Source organism: Ursus maritimus, unplaced genomic scaffold (genome assembly GCF_017311325.1).
Source record: "Ursus maritimus isolate PB19 unplaced genomic scaffold, ASM1731132v1 scaffold_33, whole genome shotgun sequence".
Lineage (NCBI taxonomy): Eukaryota > Metazoa > Chordata > Mammalia > Carnivora > Ursidae > Ursus > Ursus maritimus.
The window spans coordinates 24,045,261-24,067,079 of NW_024425897.1; the positions used below are offsets into that span (position 1 = coordinate 24,045,261).

The window sequence follows — 21,819 nt, forward strand, 5'->3', positions numbered from 1 at the left end:
GGCAATGGAGCTTGTCCTTTTTTCCCAGGAATATATCGCTAGCTTTCTTTGTGGTAGATGTACCTGATGTTCTCGACACCGAGGTTCTAGCAGCCCAATGTTGAGTGGCCAAGGATAAAACAAGCAAAAAACAAAGCAAGCAAACAAAATAGACACTATTTTCAGAGGGTACAATGTTCTAATGATCAAAGCCAGGCTTCTGGGCAAGGGCTCAGTAATCCCTAAATCACAGATGTGACTACACCCAGTGATTAAAGGAGATAAAATGTTAGGGTTGCCATAAATAAAATATGGTATATCCACACAGTGGAATATTATTCTACCATAAAAAGGAACGAAGGAATAGAGTGCCCAGAAATAAACCCTTGCAAATATGGTCAAATAATTTTCAACAAGGGTGCCAAGACCATTCTTTGGGGAAAGGGCAGTCTTTTCAACAAATGTTGTTAGAAAAATTGGATACCCACATGCAAAAGTATGAAGGTGGACCCTTGCCTTACACCATATATAAAAATTAACTCAAAATAGATCTAAAACATAAAGCTATAAAACTCTTAGAAGAAAACATAGGGAGAAAGCTTTATGTCACTGGATTTAGCAATGATTTCTTCAAAAGCACAGGCAACAAAAGAAAAAAACAGAAAAACGGGACTACATCAACATTTAAAACTTGTGCATCCAAGACCACAATTAACAGAGTGAAAAGGCAGCCTACAGAATGAGTGAATATATTTGCAAGTCATATCTGATAAGGGGTTAATATTCAGAACGAATATATATATATATTCGGAGAGGTATATATGTATCTCCTACAATGCAATGATAAAAAAAAACCTAAATAACCTAATTAAAAAAATAGGCAAAGTAAAAATAGACAAAAAATCCTTAGCGAGATATTAGTAAACAGAATTTAGCACTACATAAAAATTATATATCATGACCAAGTAGGGTTTATTCCAGGGATGCAAGGCTGGTTCAGAAAAGACAATCTATGTAATCCATCATATTAACAGGCTAAAGATAACACACACACACACACACACACACACACACACACACACACAGCTATCAGAGCTAATAAACAGCTCAAGGTTGCAGGATATAAGATCAACATACAAAAACAAATTGTGGGGTGCCTGGGTGGCTCAGTTGGTTAAGAGGCTGCCTTCGGCTCAGGTTGTGATCTTGGGGTCTTGGGATCGGGTCCCATCAAGCCCCGCATGGGGCTCCCTGATCAGCGGGGAGTCTGCTTCTCCCTCTGCCCCTCCTCTCGTTCGTGCTTTCTCTTTCTCTCTCAAATAAATAAAATATTAAAAAAAAAAGATGTTATTTATTTATTTGACAGAGAGAAAGACAGCCAGCGAGAGGGGGAACACATGCAGGGGGAGTGGGAGAGGAAGAAGCAGGCCCCCAGCAGAGGAGCCCAATGCGGGGCTCGATCCCAGGACCCTGGGATCACACCCTGAGCCGAAGGCAGACGCTTAACGACTGAGCCACCCAGGCGCTCCTCAGATAAATAAAATCTTTTAAAAAAAACCCACTAATTGCATTTATATGCCTTTGCAAGAAATAATCTGAAAATGAAATTAAGAAATTAATTCAACTTACAATGACATCAAAAAGTATAAAATACTTAGAAATAAATTTAACAAAAGAAGAACAAGACTTGCACACTGAAAACTACAAAATATCACTGAGAGGAATTAAGATGTAAATAAATGGAAAGACATCATAAATTGTAGTAGTATGGTTAAGATGGCAATATTCTCCATCCTACATTTCCAGTTGATCTACAGATCAGCACAATCCCTTTCAAAATCTGTGCACAAAACAGTTAACATGGCAGGCCCAGGAATGCTATCATTTGAAAATCCTGCTTCCAAGGTTGGCCCTTGGCTAGGATCTGGGAATTTGTGTTTGGGGAGGGTTCCACCACCCCAACTGATAAGAGTAGCTCAGTGTGCCTTAATTGTTTATGCAAACAACATAGTTTGCCGGCTTTCCTCCTAGGAGTATGGAATTTTGGTATGCACTAGGCAGAAGGTGCCTGCATAACAAGCCCCCTTAAAAACCTTTGGCACACCTTCTAATGAGCTTCTCTCAGAGACAACATTTCACAGACGTCATAACTCATTACTGGGAAGTTATGCTAAGTCAAGCCAGTCACAAAAGACCTCCTATTGTTTGATTCCATTTATATGAGATGTCCGGAATAGGCAAATCCACAGAGACAGCATCCACCACATGCCAAGTCTGAAGTGTTGTAGTCAACTGGGCTGTGGAGTTAAGCAGACTTTGACCTGAACCTCACAATTGCTATTTGCTGGTATGTAAGTTTGATCAAGTTCCCTAATCTCTCCGAATCCCCATTTCCTCAGTGTAAACTGGGAAAAATAAAAGTATTCCCCAAGAATGGTGCGAAGGTTAGATGAGATAATGCATGAGAAGTGCCTCGTCCAGGGTCTAGCACATCTTAAGCATCAATGGATGTTGTCTATTATTGGCTATTATAATAAAGTGTTAATAACTTTAACTCTTAGATCCCTCATAGAATTCAACAATCTGTTGGTAGCTAATCATGACCCTTCTCTCTCCATTGAGAAATTATGAAAACAATTAAGAGTTACAACAGAGGTTCTTAAAGGGACCACCAGCATTGGGATCACCTGGAAACTTTCCAGCAATGCAAATTCTTTTTTTTTTTTTTTAAAGATTTTTATTTATTTATTCGACAGAGATAGAGACAGCCAGCGAGAGAGGGAACACAAGCAGGGGGAGTGGGAGAGGAAGAAGCAGGCTCATAGCGGAAGAGCCTGATGTGGGGCTCAATCCCAGAACGCCGGGATCACGCCCTGAGCCGAAGGCAGAAGCTTAACCGCTGTGCCACCCAGGCGCCCCTAGCAATGCAAATTCTTGACCCACTGAATCAGAGACTTTGGGAGTGGGCCCCAGCAATCTGTGTTTCCACAGCCCTCCAGGGTTCTTTTTTTTTCTTCAAGATTTTATTTATTTATTTGAAAGAAAGAGCACAAGCAGGGGGGGGGCAGAGGGCGAGGAAGAAGCAGACACCCCACTGATTAGGGAGTCCTTGGGGCTCCATCCCAAGACCCCGAGATCATGACCTGAGCTGAAGGCAGATGCTTAACCGACTGAGCCACCCAGGTGCCCTGCCCTCCAGGTAATTCCAATGCACGATCAAGTTTAAAAAACAATAAGTGATAGCATAGTGTTCAAAGGGGTAGGTTCTAGACCAGATCACAAGTGTTCAAATTGTGATTGACTCTGTCACTTGCAAGCTGTGTGATGTTAGGCAAGTAAATTGTGCCTTTACTCTGGGGCTCAGTTTTCCCATCTGTAAACCAGGGATAATGATAAAATCTAGTTTATGAGATTGTTGTGAAGTGCTTTAGAACAGTGTCTTGCACATAGTAAGTGCTCAAGAGATGTTGGCTAATATTGTTATTATTATTTTAAAAGATTGTATTTATTTATTTATTTGTTTGTTTGTTTGTTTATTTAGCGAAAGCGGGAGGAGGGGCAGAGGGAGAGGGAGAAAGAGAATCTCCAGCAGACTCCATGCTGAGCACGGAGCCCAACCTGGGGCTCCATCTCATAACCCCGAGATCATGACCTGAGCTAAAATCAGGAGTCGGACGCTCAACTGACTGAGCCACCCAGGTGCCCCTATGTGGGCTATTATTATTATTATAAGCTACTTTTATCACCTAAATATGAAATATAAGAAATTTCCCAAGTTCGTATTATTATTGGGGAATGAGATATGGAAAGCTGCATTAGCAACGTAGAATATGTTTATAACAAAACTTTTTAAAGTCACAAGATATATCATAATACAAAGTTTTAAAAAGAATTTCAAAAACACTCTTCCTCTGAGATTTAAGACCATGTATGCACCCCTCCACCCCCACCTTTGAGTAGAAACCAAAGTGACTGCGAAAGGTCATAACGTTATGCCTTATGGTTAAACAAAGGAAAAAGCGATGTGGGAAACAAAAGTAGTGGGTGGGCCACGCTTAATAAAAAAGCAGCTATAAATGTTTGCAAGCTTATGTCCACCAATAGGAAAGTTCCATTAGCAGCCCCTGGCTGGCTCAGTTGGAAAAGCATGGAACTCTTGATCTCAGGGTCATGAGTTCAGACCGCACGTTGGGTATAGAGGTTAAGTTAATAAAACTTAAAAAAAAAAAAGGGAAAGTTCCATTAGCAAATATCTGTGGTCCTATTGATGTAGTTTTGGTATGTAGGTGAGTTCCAGAGCCGAGGGCCAAGAAAGAATTCTTGAGATGTCTTTGGTGCAAAAAGGTGATTTTATTAAGGCATGGGGACAGGACCCGTGAGCAGAAAGAGCTGCTGCCCCAATATTGTGAGGAGCAACGGATTATATACTCTGGAGTTAGAGGAGGTAAGGAAAAGGGAGGTTTTCAAGAGAATTTTTGTATGCTAAAGAGGACACCTATAAGATATTGGAAGTCTTGCCATTGTCAAGTTAAGGTTGTTCTTCCCCTCTAGTAAAGCGTAACATTAAGACAGTTGGGAGTTTCCTTCTGGAAATTAGGTTATTGATAAGAATGCTTTTCTTCTTGTAAATCACAAAGACATTTTGTAAATTGAGGGAGACTCAGGTCTTGCAGGACTGTCATCTCTATTAGTCAACCATTTGTTTTTCCTTCCCTTAGATTTAGGGCAGCCAGGAGTGCCTGAGAAATGTCACACATGTCCCACCTGGGAGTGGGGGTCGGGGGGAGGTAGCCGGTGTCAGCTTGTGCTTTGTCCTCAGCTTGCCTTCTGTTCCTCCATCACTATTTTGATACATCAAGCAGAGTAAGTCTTACACTCCTTCTGAATACCTGTGACACCACTTACTTCCCGAGTGGTACACTCAGCATGGCTTTCTTCGTGTTCTCCACATTATTTTCTGGTCTTCTTACCCTTAAATCATGTACCGTAACAGCAAGGTTACGGATTTAGAGATTTTCCAGTTTGGCTTCAATGCCTGCAACCCTGGCTCAGTGACTTAATCTCAAGGAATTGAAGGTCTTTAGAAAGCAGTCTGGTTGCAGGAAGGGTGGTACCCAGGTCACTAGTTTTGAATCTGTTTGCATAAAAGCATACTTTTTTCGTTTTGTTTTGTTTGTAAACTTAGGCGACATGCTTATTCACGGTGAAGAGTGGGTGAAGAAGTATTAAAGGAAATTTTGGTGGAAGGGAATACAATCCTCCACCCCACCCTCCAGGCCAGCTCTTACACCCTGGAATGTAAAAATACACTCCTCAAAGAGTTGTTGAGACAATGAAGTGAGCCTAGCCCAGTGCCGGGCAAGTTTGCTGTAAGATTCTATTAGTGTGCAACTTCTACAGAAATCTCAAGTAGGGTGGTCCGTGCTGCCCTCCAGGTCTTCTGCTTGGTTTGTAAAGTAGTCTGTTATTAATTTTTAATTACAATCGACGCTTGAACAACATGGGGGTTCGGGACACCAATCCCCTGCACAGTCAGAAATCCACGTATAACTTTGGACTCCCCCAGAACTTAACTACTAAGAGCCTACTGTTGACCGGAAGCCTCACTAATAATATAAACAGTCAATTAACACATATTTTGTATGTTGTATGTACTATATACTGAATTCTTACAATAAAGTAAGCTAGAGAAAATAAAGTGTGATTAAGAAGATCATAAGGACAATACATTTACAGGACTGTCCTGTACTAATCGAAACAAATCCAGGTGGACCAACAGAGTTTAAACCCATGTTATTCCAGAGTTGGCTGTCTCTAGACCTGGCCATCAGGGAGATGTCTTTCAGATGACCCTTCAAGAGGCCAAGAAGCAAATAAAAAGATACTCAACATCACTAATTACAGAAGTGCAAATCAAACCACAAGGAGGTAACACCCTGCATAGCCATTGGGATGGCTATTATTAAAACAAAAACAACAACAAAACCCAGAAAATAACAAGTGTTGGAGAGGATGCGGAGAATTGGAGCCCTCCTGCTTTGCTGGTGGGAATGTAAAATGGTGCAGCTGATGTGGAACACAGTATGGCAGCTCCTCAAAAAATTAAAAATAGAATAACCATATGATCCAGCAATTCCACTTTTGGGTATATATGCAAAAGAATTGAAAGCAGGATCTGGAAGAGATATTTGTACACCCATGTTCATAGCAGTATCATTGCCTTTTAGCCAAAAGATGGAAGCAACTCAAATGTTCCATCAGCAGATGAATGGATAAGCAAAAATCGGTCTACCCATACAGTGGAATGACTTTCTGACAATTGCTACAACATGCATGAACTTGAGAACATGAGGCTAAGCCAACCACAAAAGACAAATGCTCTATGATTCCACTCATAGAGGTGCCTGGCATAGTCAAACTCATAGAAACAGAAAGCAAGACTTAGTGGTTACCAGGGGTAGGGGATTGGGAGGTTTCATGTAATGGAGACAGAGTTTCAGTTTTGCAAGATAAAAAAGTTCCGGTGGTTGGTTGTACAACAATATGAACATACTTCACAGCACAGAACTGTACACTTAGAAATTAGATGGTAATTAGAATTTAAATGGTAAATTTTATGTTTTGTTTGTTTGACCACAATTAACAACAACAACAAAAAAGGACAGAACTTGCTGGCCAGGGGGAGGGTTGCTGTTTGCGGCCAGCCTCCAACTGCGGCTCCTTTGGGTTCTGCACAGCATTCACGCCGGGACACTTCCCATGGGCTCTCTGCCGATGACTGAGCACGGTGGGGAGACTAGGACCATGACATTTATGTCCAACATGAGACAACTCGAATGGGCAATCTGCTCTGGGACAACCCACCCCAGGGGTCAAGTTTATGCTGCAGTCTGAGGCTCTTGCTTCCTGTTTCTTTCCTTTCCTTTCTTAGACACCAAACCTGCATCCTGGTCTGAAGGCTTTCTCTGCCCAGCGCTGCTTCCTCCTTCTCTGTGACTCGCAGCTGTATCTCCACTAACCGTCTTTGTGCTCCTAACTTGGTCTGAACCACTGTTAACAGGACGACCCAACTAACACAAGAAACACATGAATATATGCTCATTGTGAAAAATTTTAAAATGGTACTGGGGTAGATATACTTAAAAGTGAGAGGTCCCCAATTCCACTGTTGTTCCCAGAAACAACTAATGCCTACACCTGCGTTAACCTAGTAGCCACTAGTAAGTGAGTAGCAAGTGGTTGAAATGTGGCCAGTCCTGATTGAGATGAGTTATCATTGTTTTTCTTTCAAGATTTAATTATTTATTTGACAGAGAGAGAGAGAGTGAGAGAGCACACAAGCAGGGGGAGTGGCAGACAGAGCGAGAGGGAGAAGCAGGCTCTCCACTAAGCAGGGAGCCTGACTCGGGGCTCCATCCCAGGACCTTAGGATCATGACCTGAAGCAAAGGCAGACACCCAACCGACTGAGCCCCCCAGGCACTCGGAGATGAGTTATAATTGTTAAGTACACACTGAATTCCAAACTGAGAATATAAGCCATCTCTCTGATGATATTTCTAATGATTACATGATTACATGTTAAAACGATGTTTTGGATGTATTGGGTTGAATAAATATTATTAAAATTAACTTCACTCACTGGTTTCTTTTCACTTTTTAAATGCGGCTACTACAAAATTTAAGATGACATATGTGGCTGAGTCTATGCAACAACACTGTTCTACACCAGTGCAGTCTGACAGAACTTTCTACAGTGATGGAAATTTCTGTATCTACACTGTTGAATATGTGAGCCACTAGCTACCATATCTGTTGAGCACTTGAAATGTGGCTGATCCAACTGGGAAACTGAGTTTATAAATTGTAATTAATTAAGTCAGGGGCAACTAGGTGCCTCAGTCGGTTAAGCATCTGACTCTTGATTTCGGCTCAGGTCGTGCTCAGGATTCTGATCTCAGGGTCCTGAGATTGAGCCCGGCATCGAGCCCTGTGTCAGGCTTCGCCCTGACTGAGGAGCCTGCTAAAGATTCTCTCTCTCCCTCTGCCCCTTCCCCCCTCTTGACCCTCTCTCACTCTCTCTCAAAAAAAAATTTTTTTTAAGTTAATTAATTAAGTTGAACTTTATACAGCCAGGGGCAAGTGGCTAGAGGCTACCATACTGGCAGTAACAGTGCCTCCTGGACATTCATGTATGTACGTACTCTCACACACATATTTACATTTGATTGAGGTATAAATACGTTATACCTTGTATGTTAACATGCACAGATCTTAGATGTACATGTTTTTTAAAAATTTTATTTAGGGTGCTTGGGTAGCGCAGTTGTTAAGTGTCTGCCTTCGGCTCAGGGTGTGATCCCAGCATTCTGGGATCGAGCCCCACATCAGGCTCCTCTGCTGGGAGCCTGCTTCTTCCTCTCCCACTCCCCCTGCTGTGTTCCCTCTCTCACTGGCTGTCTCTCTGTCATATAAATAAATAAAATCTTTTTTAAAAATTTTATTTAAATTCAATTTAATTAACATATACTGTATTATTGGTTCCAGAGGTAGAATTCACCAATTCATCAGCTGCATACAACACCCAGTGCTCATTACTTCAAGTGCCTTCCTTAACGCCCATCACCCAGGTACCCCATCCCTTTACCCCCTCCCCTCCAGCAACCCTCAGTTTGTTTCCTATAGTTAAGAGTCTCTTATGGTTTGCCTCCCTCTCTCTTTTCGTCTTATTTTTCCTTCCCTTCCTCTATGTTCCTCTGTTTTGTTTCTTAAATTCCACATATGAGTGAAATCCTATGGTATTTGTCTTTCTCTGACTGACCTAGTTCACTGAGCATAATACCCTCTAGTTCCATTCACATCGTTTCAAATGGCAAGATTTCATTCTTTTTGATGGCTGAGTAATATTCCAGTGTGTGTGTGTGTGAGAGATAGGGTAGCTCTATTTTTAACTTTTTGAGGAACCTCCATACTGTTTTCCAGAGTGGCTGCACCATTAGATGTACATCTTGATGAATTTTTCATAAACGTGTAACTCTATAACCACCATCAAGATAAAGATATAAAATATTCCCAGCACCCCAGAAAGCCCCCTTATGCACTATCCCCATCAGTAACACCCTCCTCCACAGGAAACCTCTATTTTGATCCTTATCATCATCACAAGTTAGTTCTGCTTATCCTAGAATTTCCCATAAGTGAAAATGGATAGTCTGTACTCCTTTGAGTCCAGCTTTTTTGCTCATGATTGTATCTGAGAGATTCAACCACATTGTTGGATGTAGTAGTAGGTTTCTTCTTTTTTTTTCTAAACACACACACACACAGATGTATTTCATAAACTCTTAATTCAAGAACAACTTTAGGTTTACAGAAAAATTAGGATGTGAGTACAGAAACTGGGAATTGAGTACACACACCCAGTTTCCCTAGGATTAACACCTGACACTAGTGTGGTACACTGTTACAGTTAAGTAACCAATATCAGTTCATTAACTGCAGTCTATACTTTCTTCAGATTTCGTCAGTTTTTTCCCCAATGTCCTTCTTCTGTTTTAGGACTCCATCCAGATCACCACACTACATCTAGCTGCCATGTCTCTTTAGGCTCCTCTTGGCTGTGACAGTTTCTGATTTTCCTTGTTTTTCATGACCTTGACAGTTTTGAGGAGTACTGGTCAGGTATTTTGTAGAATGCTCCCTGGGATCTGTCTGATGTTTTTCTCATGATTAGAGGGGTTATGGGGTTATGGGTTTTGGGGAGGAAGTCTACATAGATAAAGTGCCATTTTCTGCACATCACGTCAAAGGCATATGCCATCAACAGGACTTATCACTGTTGATGTTGACCTTGACCACAAACTGAGGTAGTGTTAGGTCTCTCCACTGGAAAGTTACTCCTCCCTATCCCCTTTCCATGTTGTTCTCTTTGGAAGGAAGCCACTATGCCAGCCCACACTTAAGGGCTGGGGACTTATGCCCCACCTTCTTGAGAGAGGAATTAACTGCATACATTATTTGGAATTCTGCACGGGAAATGTGTCTCATCCACCCAGTTTATTTATTTATCTATTTATTTTTAAATTATTTACTTATGTATTTATTTTTGGTGGGCAGCAAAGCAAAGTTTATTGAGAGATAGCACAAAGCTCCCGAAGAGGGAGGGGACCTGAGAGCGTTGCCCCCCAGTTTATTTATTTAATAATTTATTTATATCAGTATAGACTCATGAATATTCATTTTATATTTTGGTTTATAATCTTTTTTATTTTTTATTTTATTTTTTTTAATTTTTTTATTTTTTTTAAAGATTTTATTTATTTATTTGACAGAGATAGAGACAGCCAGCGAGAGAGGGAACACAGCAGGGGGAGTGGGAAAGGAAGAAGCAGGCTCATAGCGGAGGAGCCTGATGTGGGGCTCGATCCCATAACGCCGGGATCATGCCCTGAGCCGAAGGCAGACGCTTAACCGCTGTGCCACCCAGGCGCCCCTGGTTTATAATCTTTTTAAAAAAATATTTATTTGAGAGAGAGAGAGCATGAGTTCTAGAGAGGGACAGGCAGACTCCCTACAGAGCAGGGAGCCCAACTTGGGTCTGGATCCCAGGATCCTGAGACCATGACCTGAGCTGAAGGCAGACACCCAACCGACCGAGCCACCCAGGTGCCCCTATTTTGGTTTATAATCTAACACTACTTTATCTGCTTTGGTCACTGGGAACCTTCAGGTGGCTCCCATGTGCCTGTGACATCATCATCATTGGTGAGTTTTTTTGTTTTTAGCACTTCCTTACTACTTTCTGGCACAACACATTGCTCCAAGCTCACCTTGTGTATTTCTCATCCCCATGCTAAAATTGCCGTTTCTCCAAGGAGCACTGGTTACTTTTACTGGAGAATACTAGAAACCAAGATCTGGATGTTAAGTCGTGCTATTGCTACTGGGGTGTGCATAAATATTTAACAAAATTTTTCCTATTGTTGTAAAATACACATACAAATTTACCATTTTAACTATTCTTAAGTGTGCAGTGCAGTGGCATTAAGTATGTTCACAATGTTGTGTAATCATCACCATCCATCTCCCCAACCTTTCCATACTCCCAAATTGAACCTCTGTGCCCGTTAAACATGAACATGAAACCCACCAACATTCTACATTCTGTCTCTGTGAATTTGACTATTCTAGGTCCTTCATATAAATGGAATCATATAATATTTGTCCTTTCATGCCAGCTTATTTCACTTAGCATAATGTCTTCCAGGTTAATCCATGTTATTGCAATGATTAGAATTTCCTTCCTTTTAAGGCTCAATAATATTCTATTCCATCTACACATATACCACACACTTTTTTAAAAACCACATACATGTATTTTTAAACACAATTTTAAGTCATAGATATTACTCATTTTTTACTCAATAATACATTTTTATTAATATATTTTAAGAAAATGTACTATGAAGAAAGCTACATTTACCTACGAAATAAAGATTCAATGAAAACTACGTAACAGTAAGACATCCTTAGTAATTAGAGAGAAACTTACCTTCTAAGGATTAGATTGAAAATGACATCAGTTGCAGAAATCATCCACTTGTAAGGACTGATCATAAAACGAGTGGCTGAAGAAAACCAAAAGACACCCACCATCAAATTTAAGCATGATTCTATCAATGAATTTCAAGTTGTAACACAATCAAGTTGTAATCTACCCAAATAGAAGCATCTATCAAAAAAAAAAGATAACATAATCAGAATGCATACATCTATCCATTCCACAAATATTTATTGACCATATGGTTCTTTCCTCCTTCCCACACACGTTTTAAATCTGTGCTTCTTAACGGTGACTCTAATGGCAGGGGTCTTTCATTATGCTTCAAGAATCATAGGGCATAGGGTTGGAGCAGTACATACAGAAGCCTCAGTCACCATAAATACCTTGGGAGGGGAAGAAGAGAAAGAGAAGCAACTTCTGGAAACAAGCAGAATATATATTTTATATATATATATATTTATATATACATATATTTATATATATATAATATTATATGTATATTATATGTATATATATAAAATATATATTATATATATATATATATTTTTTAAGTATTTTTTCAGTAGGTTTCACACCCAGTGTGGAGCCCAATGTGGGGCCTGAACTCATGACCCTGAGATCAAGACCTGAGTCGAGATCAAGGGTCTGATGCTTAACCAGCTGAACCACCCAGGAGCCCCTAGAAATAGTATTTTATATACAATCAGATGCTTAATCCCAAAATTAATAGTACCATACAGTACTGTAGTCCAGACTTTTTTTTTCAGACGGGGTGGGGACAGGCAGAGGGAGAGGGCTAGAGAGAATCTCAAGCAGATTCCATGCTGAGCATGGAGGCTGACGCAGGGCTCAATCCCAGGACCCTGGGGTCATGATCTGAACTGAAATCAAGAGTTGGAGCCTTAACCGACTGAGCTCCAGGCACCCCTTAAGATTTTCTTTTTAAGTAGTTTCTACACCAAACATGGGGCTTGAACCTATGACCCCGAGATCATACTCCACCAACTGAGCCAGCGAGGCACCCCCTGTAGTTCAGACTGAAGGATATTTCCTGTTTTGCCAGGCAACCAACTAAAGAGATTGGACAATGGTAGGTAATTTTTAATGTGATTCCAAATTTCACTGGAGGTGGGATTGTTGATATTGTAAAGCTAGGAGGCTTGTATTAAAAAATATATTATATATATATAATATATATATATTTTTATTTTTTTTAAAGATTTTTATTTATTTATTCGACAGAAATAGAGACAGCCAGCGAGAGAGGGAACACAAGCAGGGGGAGTGGGAGAGGAAGAAGCAGGCTCATAGCGGAGGAGCCTGATGTGGGGCTCGATCCCAGAACGCCGGGATCACGCCCTGAGCCGAAGGCAGACGCTTAACCGCTGTGCCACCCAGGCGCCCCTATATATAATATATTTTTTAATAAGTATTTTTTCAGGTTTTCAGTATATATATATAGTTTGCCTTGGGAGAAAGTATTTACCAAGGTGCAACAAGAGCTATCAGCAAGAGCAGACACCCCCTTGTTCTGCCAACTGGCAGTGCTATTTGATAGTCTAGGACTACTGCAGTAAGGAAGTGCAAGAATAATTGCTAAGTTTTCTAGGGCTGAAGCAGTATAGTAGGACAATTCTTCCAGGGTATTACATTACACAGGGTAGCTTCATGATAAGCAAATTCTTCCCAGGGAGCCAACATGCCTATGGCCAGACCAATCCTAGCAATTTTCATACCTAAAGCCCTTTTGGTTCTATGAGGGACTGTGAGGTTTGTTGGCAGGGTGAGAGACATAGGGGATTGTATGAATCCTAGCATGACTTGTCTAGTGACCCAGGCATTGTTAATGCATTTGAAGGCTAGGGTTTGGTTAGTTATTCTTCCATAGGGGTTGCTAATATGGGAAGATAATTAAGGGGTTGCTACAGATGAACATGTACCCTTCAGGAGCACACCAAGATGGAACTGCTCCTGTTTTATTGTCCAGATGGTGCTCCTGATGACTGAGAAGGAAGAGTTGGCACAGAGGGAAGCTAGGGACCCTGCAATGTAAAGTTTATCGAGATCACAGTAAGGCTAGAACTTGGTTATTGGTTTGATTATAGCAAAACCTCTTCCAAGGATTCCAATGACAGGGCTTTTTATGAATCATTCCCCTGAAGATTACTGGACCCAACCATTGATGGTAAGTCCCATTATTCATCTTCTGCTCTGGGATGACCTGGCAGAGGGCAGTAGCGTTAGGGGAGGTGGATGAGATAAAGCTGCAGTTTGACAGATTATAGCAATCAGCTAATACAGAGGTGAGATTTACATCTATAGAGACCACACTAGGTCCCAGGTGGACATATCTTACACAAGAAATGAAATCATGGACAGGAATAATGTCAAAATAGGGAAAGGAGGTTAAAACAAAAGGGGTTAGGGTACTTCTGGGGTGGAGGAGCAATGGTATTTGATTAGAGGCATTGCACATGATCTTAATCTGTGGGGCAATGTTATTGAGTGGAGAGGAATGAAGAGGGAGCATTTTGTATTTGGTTGGAGTACCTGTCGTGACACACCCAGCAATTCCTTAAGCGGGGGGGGGGGGTCTCCTGGCCTATGGCTTGGGACAGCTTAACAATGGAGCTGGTATTCCAATCAGAGGGGGTTCCCTCTTTGCTGGAACATAGTAGTAAGAATATTGTTAACTGGTTTTTCATCTTAAAGTGCATAGGACTTGAGAACGAAGCTTGGGACACCTGAGTGACTCAGACAGTTAAGCGTCTGCCTTCAGCTCAGGTCATTATCTCAGGGTCCTGGAATCGAGCCCTGAGTCGGGCTCCCTGCTCACTGGGAGCCTGCTTCTCCCTCCCCCTCTGCTGCTCCCCCTGCTTGTCTCTGTCTAGTAAAAAATAAATAAATAAATAAATAACGAAACAAAAACTTTAAAAAAAAGGTAGACTATAGGATGTCAAGGGTTATTATTTTTTTAATGTTATTTTTTAAAGTAATCTCTACACCCAACATGGGGCTTGAATTCATGACCCCAATATTGAGTTGCACATCTACTGACTGAGCCAGGCAGGTGCCCTGGTGTCAAGTCTTATTAAAGCCTAAGGGTTTGTAAAGAAGTCTTAGGTTAAGAACTCAAACCAAGGGAGCAGACAGAGGTCATGAATGACTCAGGCCAATATTGGGTGGTGGAAATGAGACAAAAGGGAAAAAATGAGAATTCAAGTAAAAGGAGGGTTCTGGTCTGGTCCGGAATCTTAGGTATCAACTGTTGGCTTTGGACCTTGTCTACTTCAGTTCTGGGTCTCCAAAATGGGAGTGACTCTCCAGTCATTTTCAGGATGTGGAGCCCTTTTTAATAAGAAATATGAATCTATGCGTGAGTCAGCCCCTTGTAGCTTTGCTGCACACAAGTGGTTAACAATACCTAATAAGGTCCTTTTCTTTATGTCTGTAAAGAATCTTTAAGTTGATATGTCTTCCAGTACATTTGATCTCCTCTTAAAGTTGTGACTATTTTTTTCTTCTCCTGGGGGACATTACGTAGAATGAATCTTTAACAAGTTTGGCCTTTCATATATCTTCTGTACTGGAGAATTTCTCCTTGTAACAAAGTAGAGGGCAAGTGACCCTTGACTAGGTTCATAGGGCAGCTGGTGATGATTTTGAACGGAGAAAACTGAGCCTTTCTAGTAGGAGTAGATCTTAGATTTAAAAGGACAAGCGGCAAGGTTTTGGGCTGGGGTGGACCAAAGGCAGTGAGTGGTTGGTTTGGACAACTGAGTTTTGATTATGCCATTAGAGTGTTCAGCTAATCCCGAATATTGAGGATGGTAGGTGCAATGAAAATGTTGAAAGATGGCCAGATTTTGCAGATGGCCAGATTTGTCCTCCTGGACAATTTGTCCAATAAAATGGGTTCCTCAATCATAATGTAGCTGTCAAGGAACACCCCAGGTGGTAATGATTTTTTCCTAATAGGTTTTTGGCCACTGCTTTTGCTGTTGCTTGCCTGCAAGGAAATGCCTCTGTTCCATGAGAAAACATACAGATCGTTACCATTGGGGAAACTGGATGAAATCAATTTGCCAGATGTCAAAAGGCCCGTTGGGAAGAGGAACTTGACCTAACGCAGCGTGATATGGTTTCCCAGGATTGTGCAAGGGGCAAACAGTACATTTTGAAATATTAGTTGGGCAATAGTTGGAGACAGCTTCCAATAGTATTGTTGTGCCCATAGGACCATTTTATTTGTGCCCCGTGTGTCATACAGATGAACATTTGTGAATCAGAAGTTTGAAGTGTCACATCTTTGGTGGCTTGGTCAGTGTAACGATTGCTCTTGGCTTCAGGGTTTCAAGTTTCAAATGGGCTTGAACTTTTTTGTTTTTAAGATTTTTTTTTATTTATTTGACAGAGAGAGAGGCAGCCAGCGAGAGAGCGAACACAAGCAGGGGGAGTGGGAGAGGAAGAAGCAGGCTCCCAGCGGAGCAGGGAGCCCAATGCAGGGCTCAATCCCAGGACTCCAGGGTCATGCTCTGAGCCGAAGGCAGACGCTTAACGACTGAGCCACCCAGGGACCCCTAAATGGGCTTGAACTGTTATAAGAACTAAGCTGGAGGGAAGGAGAATGGAGTCAAGGAGTTTTAATAAGTAAGTTTTGGGGGTTTTTAAAAGATTTTATTTTTAAGTAATCTCTATACCCAACATGGGACTTGAACCTATGACCCCGAGATCAAGAGTCGCATGCTCCACCGACTGAGCCAGTCTGGTGCCCCTAAGTTTTGTTTTTATGGGTTGTCCAGAGGATGTTAGATACCCTGCTTCTAGAGCTTACCAAAATCATGGGTGACCCCAAAAGCATATCTGCTCTCTGTATAGACGATGAGAGCTTTATTTATTATCAATTGGCATGCTCTTACTAGAGCATATAATTCGGCTTGTTGGGCCACATGAACCTGGGATAAAGATCCTGCTTTGATAATTTTTTCAGTGGATACCAGAGTGTCCTGCATTGTATTTTTCTTGATCATTTTTAAGAAAGATTTTATTTATTTATTTGAGAGAGCACAAGCAGGGAGGAGGGCAGAGGGAGAGGGAGAAGCAGGTTCCCCGCTGAACAGGGAACCTAACATGGGCTCAATCCCAGGACCCTGGGACCTGAGCCGAAGGCAGATGCTTAACCAACTGAGTCACCCAGGTAGCCTTGATCATCTTTTAATGTAAGATCAATCAGAAAACAAATAAAATCTGGATTTAGGAAGAGAATTTCATGAAAGTCTAATTGAGGGGTAAGTAATGAGTCAGTTACAAAGATGAAGTTGTGTTCAGTTGAGTTTTTGAGGGGTAAGGGAAATAAGGTAGCAGGATTGAGAGGAAGACAATGAGAGACTGAAATGTTTGGAGAGGAAGGAAACTGTAGTTGAAATTTTGTAAGTCAGCTGGCGGAGAGGTGTTGGGTGTGGTGGGAGTCTAAGACTTTTAACTGTATGTGGAACTAATACCTGTAGGAGAGAATCTAGTATTAGTTTTTCAGTGGCAGTAATGGGTATAGAGGCGGGTTGCTAGGGCAGGGGGTATGGGAGATAAATGTTTGGCCATGGGGTCTAACTGAAGACTATAATATCCTTATGGGGTGTTGCAGGCCTCTAAGCCTTTCGGAAAGGATTCCCAGATGAACAAGAAGGAAGAAGGACAGTTGACAATTAGGGTGTCCTAGAGTTGTGGAAAAGATGAGCTGGTTTTTTTTTTTTTTTTTAAGGTATAAAGGTGGGGTGCCTGGCTGGCTCAGTTGGTGAGCTTGTGATCTTGAGTGGTGAGTTCGAACTCCATGCTGGGTGTAGAGATTACTTAAATAAATAAATAAACTTAAAAAAAAAGATATAAAGTAATCTTGGGCCTCTTGAGGCTATGGGATCAGGTTTGCCATGGAAGGCATATAAGGGTTGAGCTGTGAGGAAATAACTGGGAATCCAAAGGCGACACTACCCTGCAAGACCCAGAAACCCCGTAATTGTCTTTTAGTCTGAGGTTGAGGGAACTGGGTGAAGGTAGTAATTCTGTCTGGTTCTATTTTTAGCCCATCCAGCAAAAGGTGACCTAGGAATTTGACTGAAGCAGAACAGAGTTGTAATTTATCTTTAGATCTTTGTGTCCTTTGTCGGCTAATTGTTTGAGAAGACATTTAGCATCAGTGAGACAAGCCTTTAGGGTGGGAGAACATTGTAATAATTCATCTATATATTGTAAAGTGTAGATACCCCAGGGAAATCAAGACCTTTTAGGTCAGCAAATAGGTAGGACTTCTGGCATATTCCTGAGGTAGGACTACCCAAGTGTATTGTTGATTGTTCCATGCAAAAATAGAAAGATACTGACTTCGGGGTTGATAGGGATGCTGAAAAGGGCACTGCACAAGGCAATGACAGAAAAAGTCGTAGTTTCAGCTGGTATACTAAGGGAGGGTGTGGGAGTCAGGAACAATAGGGTGACAGGGTGTGGCTGTATTGGTAATTGCCCTAAAGTCTGGAACAAAATGCCTTCCTCTATTATGGGGCTTTTTAACTGGAAAAATGGGGGTAATACGAGGATTAGTAGTGGGGATGATCAATCCTTTGTTGATAAAATCTTGAACAATACGAGTTATTCTTTTAATGGCCATAGGGTTTAAAGGGTATTACTTAATATTGGGTAAGGCCTTTAACTGATCAATTTGAATAGTTATTGGGGGAGCTGAGGTTATGTGTCCTATATTGGTAGAAGAGGTTGCCCCCAATTGATCAGGGAGTGCATTTAGGAATTGGGGGGGGGGCAGTGGACTGACTGGAGAGTAGTACTGGGCAGATCAGTTAGGAATTCTGAACGGTGAGAAGGCAAATGTAACAGCACTTCGTTTTTTTTTAGTCAAAGGAAATATAGGCCTGGTAAGCCTGCAAAAAATTTCTTCCTAACAAAAGTGCTGCAGGGGTGTGCCTGGCTGGCTCAGTCGGTAGAGCAGCAAATCTTGATCCTGGGGTCCTGAGTTTGAGCCCCACACTGGATATGGAGCCTACTTTAAAAATAAAAGAAAGTGCTGGGGATGAGGGCACCAATAAAAAGGAATGGTTGCCTTGTCAAGCGCCAAGAATGAACTCTAGGGGTTGAGAAAATGGGACACTTTGTAGCTGATTAGGGACCCTGATCATGGTTAAGTGCTTTTGTATTTTGAAGCAGGGGACTGGAAAATAGATCACTGGTTGAGGATTGCAGAAGTTGCTCCAGGGTCTATAAGAATAAAACGTGTTAGGGGCGCCTGGGTGGCCCAGCATCTGACTCTTGATTTTCACTCAGGTTGTGATCTTGGGATGGTGGGATTGGGCTCTGTGTCAGACTCGTGGCTCAGGGCCAAGTCTGCCTGTCCGTCCCCCTCAGCTCCTCCCCCTGCTCAAACTCTCTCTCTGAAATAAATTAATTAATCAAATTAAATCTTTTAAAAAAAGAATAAAACCATCTTCATTCTGAATTGTTATGGGAGTTTCTCCATTAGTGTTTGCTAGGAGAAAGGGGAAAAATCCCCCTTTTGTCCTTGGAACATCACTAATCTGATAGAGGAATTGTTTTTGAGATTTTTTGTTTTTTTGGGGTTTTTGAGAGAGAGAGAGTACACACATATATGCATATGTGAATGGGGTAGCGGGGTGGGGGGGTGCACAGAGGGAGAAGGAAAGAGAGAATCCTAAGCAGGCTCCACACCCAGCATGGAGCCAGACTCGGGGCTTGATCCCTGAGATCATGACCTGAGCCGAAATCAAGAGTCAGTTGCTTAACTGACTGCGCCTCCCAGGCGCCCCAAGATTTTTGCTCTTTTGGAGCCATCTTTTATACTTCAAGCATTCCTTTTCGAAAGGTCCAGGTTTTTTTGTTTTGTTTTGTTTACAGTTGTTTTAAGTAGGCTCCATGCCCAATGTGGGGCTTGAACTCGTGACCCTGAGATCAAGAGTGGCTCACCCTACTGACTGAGCCAGTCAGGTACCTCTGAAATGTCCAGGTTTTTGCAAGAGAAACAGGTTTTATCAGTTGAGCCAGATGTTTTAACTTACGACATGGATTTGGGGTTTGCCATTTGTAGAGCCATAAGGTTAGCCATTTGTTCTTTTTAAAAATGTTTTAAATTAAAACAATTAAAAAATTTTTTTAAATTTATTTTGTTATTAGCCGGTCATCTTTGCCAATCTGTTAGTGGTGGTGGCTAGATCATAAGGAGTTTTGGTATGCTGGTCAGGGTCATGTTGTCTGACCAGAGTTAAGACTGAATAAAGGAGGTCCTCTAGAAACACTGAATTAAACAATTTGATCCTTTATCCAATCTAAGGGTTCCAGAATTTTGGACAAAAACTTTTTAGAACCTATCAAAAAACTAAACAAGTTCTTCCTGTTTTTGTTTTGTTTTGTACTGCCTTCTAATTTATTGGGTGCCCACATATGGGGAATCATTTTGATTAAATTTGCAGCTACATTAGAAGTTTTTTTCTAGGGCGTCATTATGAGGAATTTTAAAATCCTGTAGGGGGGTCTTCCTGTCCAGCTTTATTCTTCCATTCTTGGGCCTGTATAGGTCCAACAAGCATGCATACCAGTTGTTAAAGGCCAGAAGGGCCTGGATTAAGGGCACTGAAAGTCCAAATTAGTTGTCAGGTCAACTCTTCCGAATTTTTTTTTGGATTAGGAAAGTCTTTTGCAAGATTAATAAATTTTGTTTAGGACCAGAATGTCAAAGAAAGGACCTGATTATTGGGATACGGGCTAGTAACTTTGACTTTGAAAGGTGTTATGATGTTAGTTTTGGGAGGATGGATGGTGGCAGGGCTGGGGAGGGAGAAATTTCAGAGGGGAAAAAGGATATTTGGAAAGATCTGCATATAGCAGAGGAAATAGAAGGCATGCAGTGGGGGACAAAGAACTGGAAATGGAAGATGTGGAATAATTTTTGATTCAGTGTTGAGTTGTTCTAATTGTTTTTATCTTTGATTTTTGAGTTTTTTTCTTTTACAGAGGCTATGACTAAGTAGGTTCTTTGGGGGCTTCTAAGTACCAACTGAAATAGGCTTCCATTGATTTTGTGAAGTATGATAGCTTCACCTTTCCAGTTGTGCTCTTAAATACACCAATTTAGGGATATCAAAGGTGCCCCAATGAGGCCAGTGAAGTTTTAAATATTTAGTAATTTGAACCCAGGTTGAGGAAACCTACAGCCCCCTGGGCCATAGTTTTTTTGTTCTTTTAAGATTGTATTTATCTGTTTAGAGAGCGAGCACGAGCATGGGAGGGCAAAGGGAGAGCAAAGGGAGAGGGAGAGAAGCAGACTCTCACTGGGCGAGGAGCCTGAGGCAAGGTTCCATCTCACAACCTTGAGATCATGACCTGAGCCGAAATCAGATGGTTAGCCACCCTGGTGCCTCTGGGCCATAGTTTTTATCTGTACAATCAGCAGGCTGATCATTGAAATCTCTTTCTGAGAGACTGGTATCCATTCTGTATGGGAGGAACCCTCCCCTGAACTGCTAACAGTGAGGAACTCTATTACCCCCAAAAAAGTCTCAGGGTGACTGACTGTCTCAGCCCATGGAGCATGAGACTCTTGATCTCAGGGTCCTGAGTTCAAGCCTCACCTTGGGTGTATAGATTTTTAAAAAATAAAATCTTAAAGAAAAAAAAAAAAGGAAAGAAAGAAAAGTCTCCTGAGCTCTACCGAGGTGGGAGTTCGGGGATATGAGAGGACCATGCCTGTCACCCCCGCCCCCCCATTACAGGAGCCGTCCTAAGAGAAGAAACACGGGGTGCGGTGCTCACTTCGTCACGTCTGGAGGTCCGCAGGAGGCGCCGAGGTTGCTCCAAACTGTTTTAGGAAAAACCTCAGGAACGAGCCTATGAGCGAGGAAAAAGGAGACAACTCTTTATTTAGGTTTGCGAACTACGAAGCACCATCCAACTCAGTTGGTGTGCCCGTCCCGAGAAGTGTTTTTATTTAAAGCTTGTTTACCCCAGCGAGGGAGAAATTTCAATTGGTATGGGTTGCCGAGTGATGGGCTGACCTCTTTTGCTCAGGTCTGTGAGACGGGGGGAACTTGCCAGGTGTGCAAACCTCAGGATGTTTATCATGATTCCAAGAGGGGCTGCTCTTCAGAGAACTCCACAAAATGGTGGCTGATGCAAGATGGAGTCAGGGTTGTCAAGCCTTCCCTGACCCCTTTTCTTCTGCAGTGTGAACCGGCACACGCATCCTCTGAAGACACCATAACATAA

General features: G+C 41.7%; 1 long non-coding RNA gene across 3 annotated transcripts; it reads right to left on the reverse strand.

Annotated features, from left to right (window-relative positions):
- Positions 1–1,244: 1,244 nt before the first annotated feature.
- Positions 1,245–21,695, reverse strand: LOC103661132. 3 transcript variants are annotated; one of them, XR_567978.2, is made up of 4 exons: positions 21,557–21,695; positions 21,367–21,441; positions 11,530–11,605; positions 1,245–1,293 (listed from the first exon to the last, which is right to left on the reverse strand). It is a non-coding gene; the product is annotated as an uncharacterized LOC103661132 (long non-coding RNA). The 3 variants fall into 3 exon arrangements; XR_005831773.1 differs by lacking the exon at positions 1,245–1,293 and adding an exon at positions 5,152–5,270; XR_567979.2 differs by lacking the exon at positions 1,245–1,293 and adding an exon at positions 5,277–5,503.
- Between the last annotated feature and the right edge of the window lie 124 nt (positions 21,696–21,819).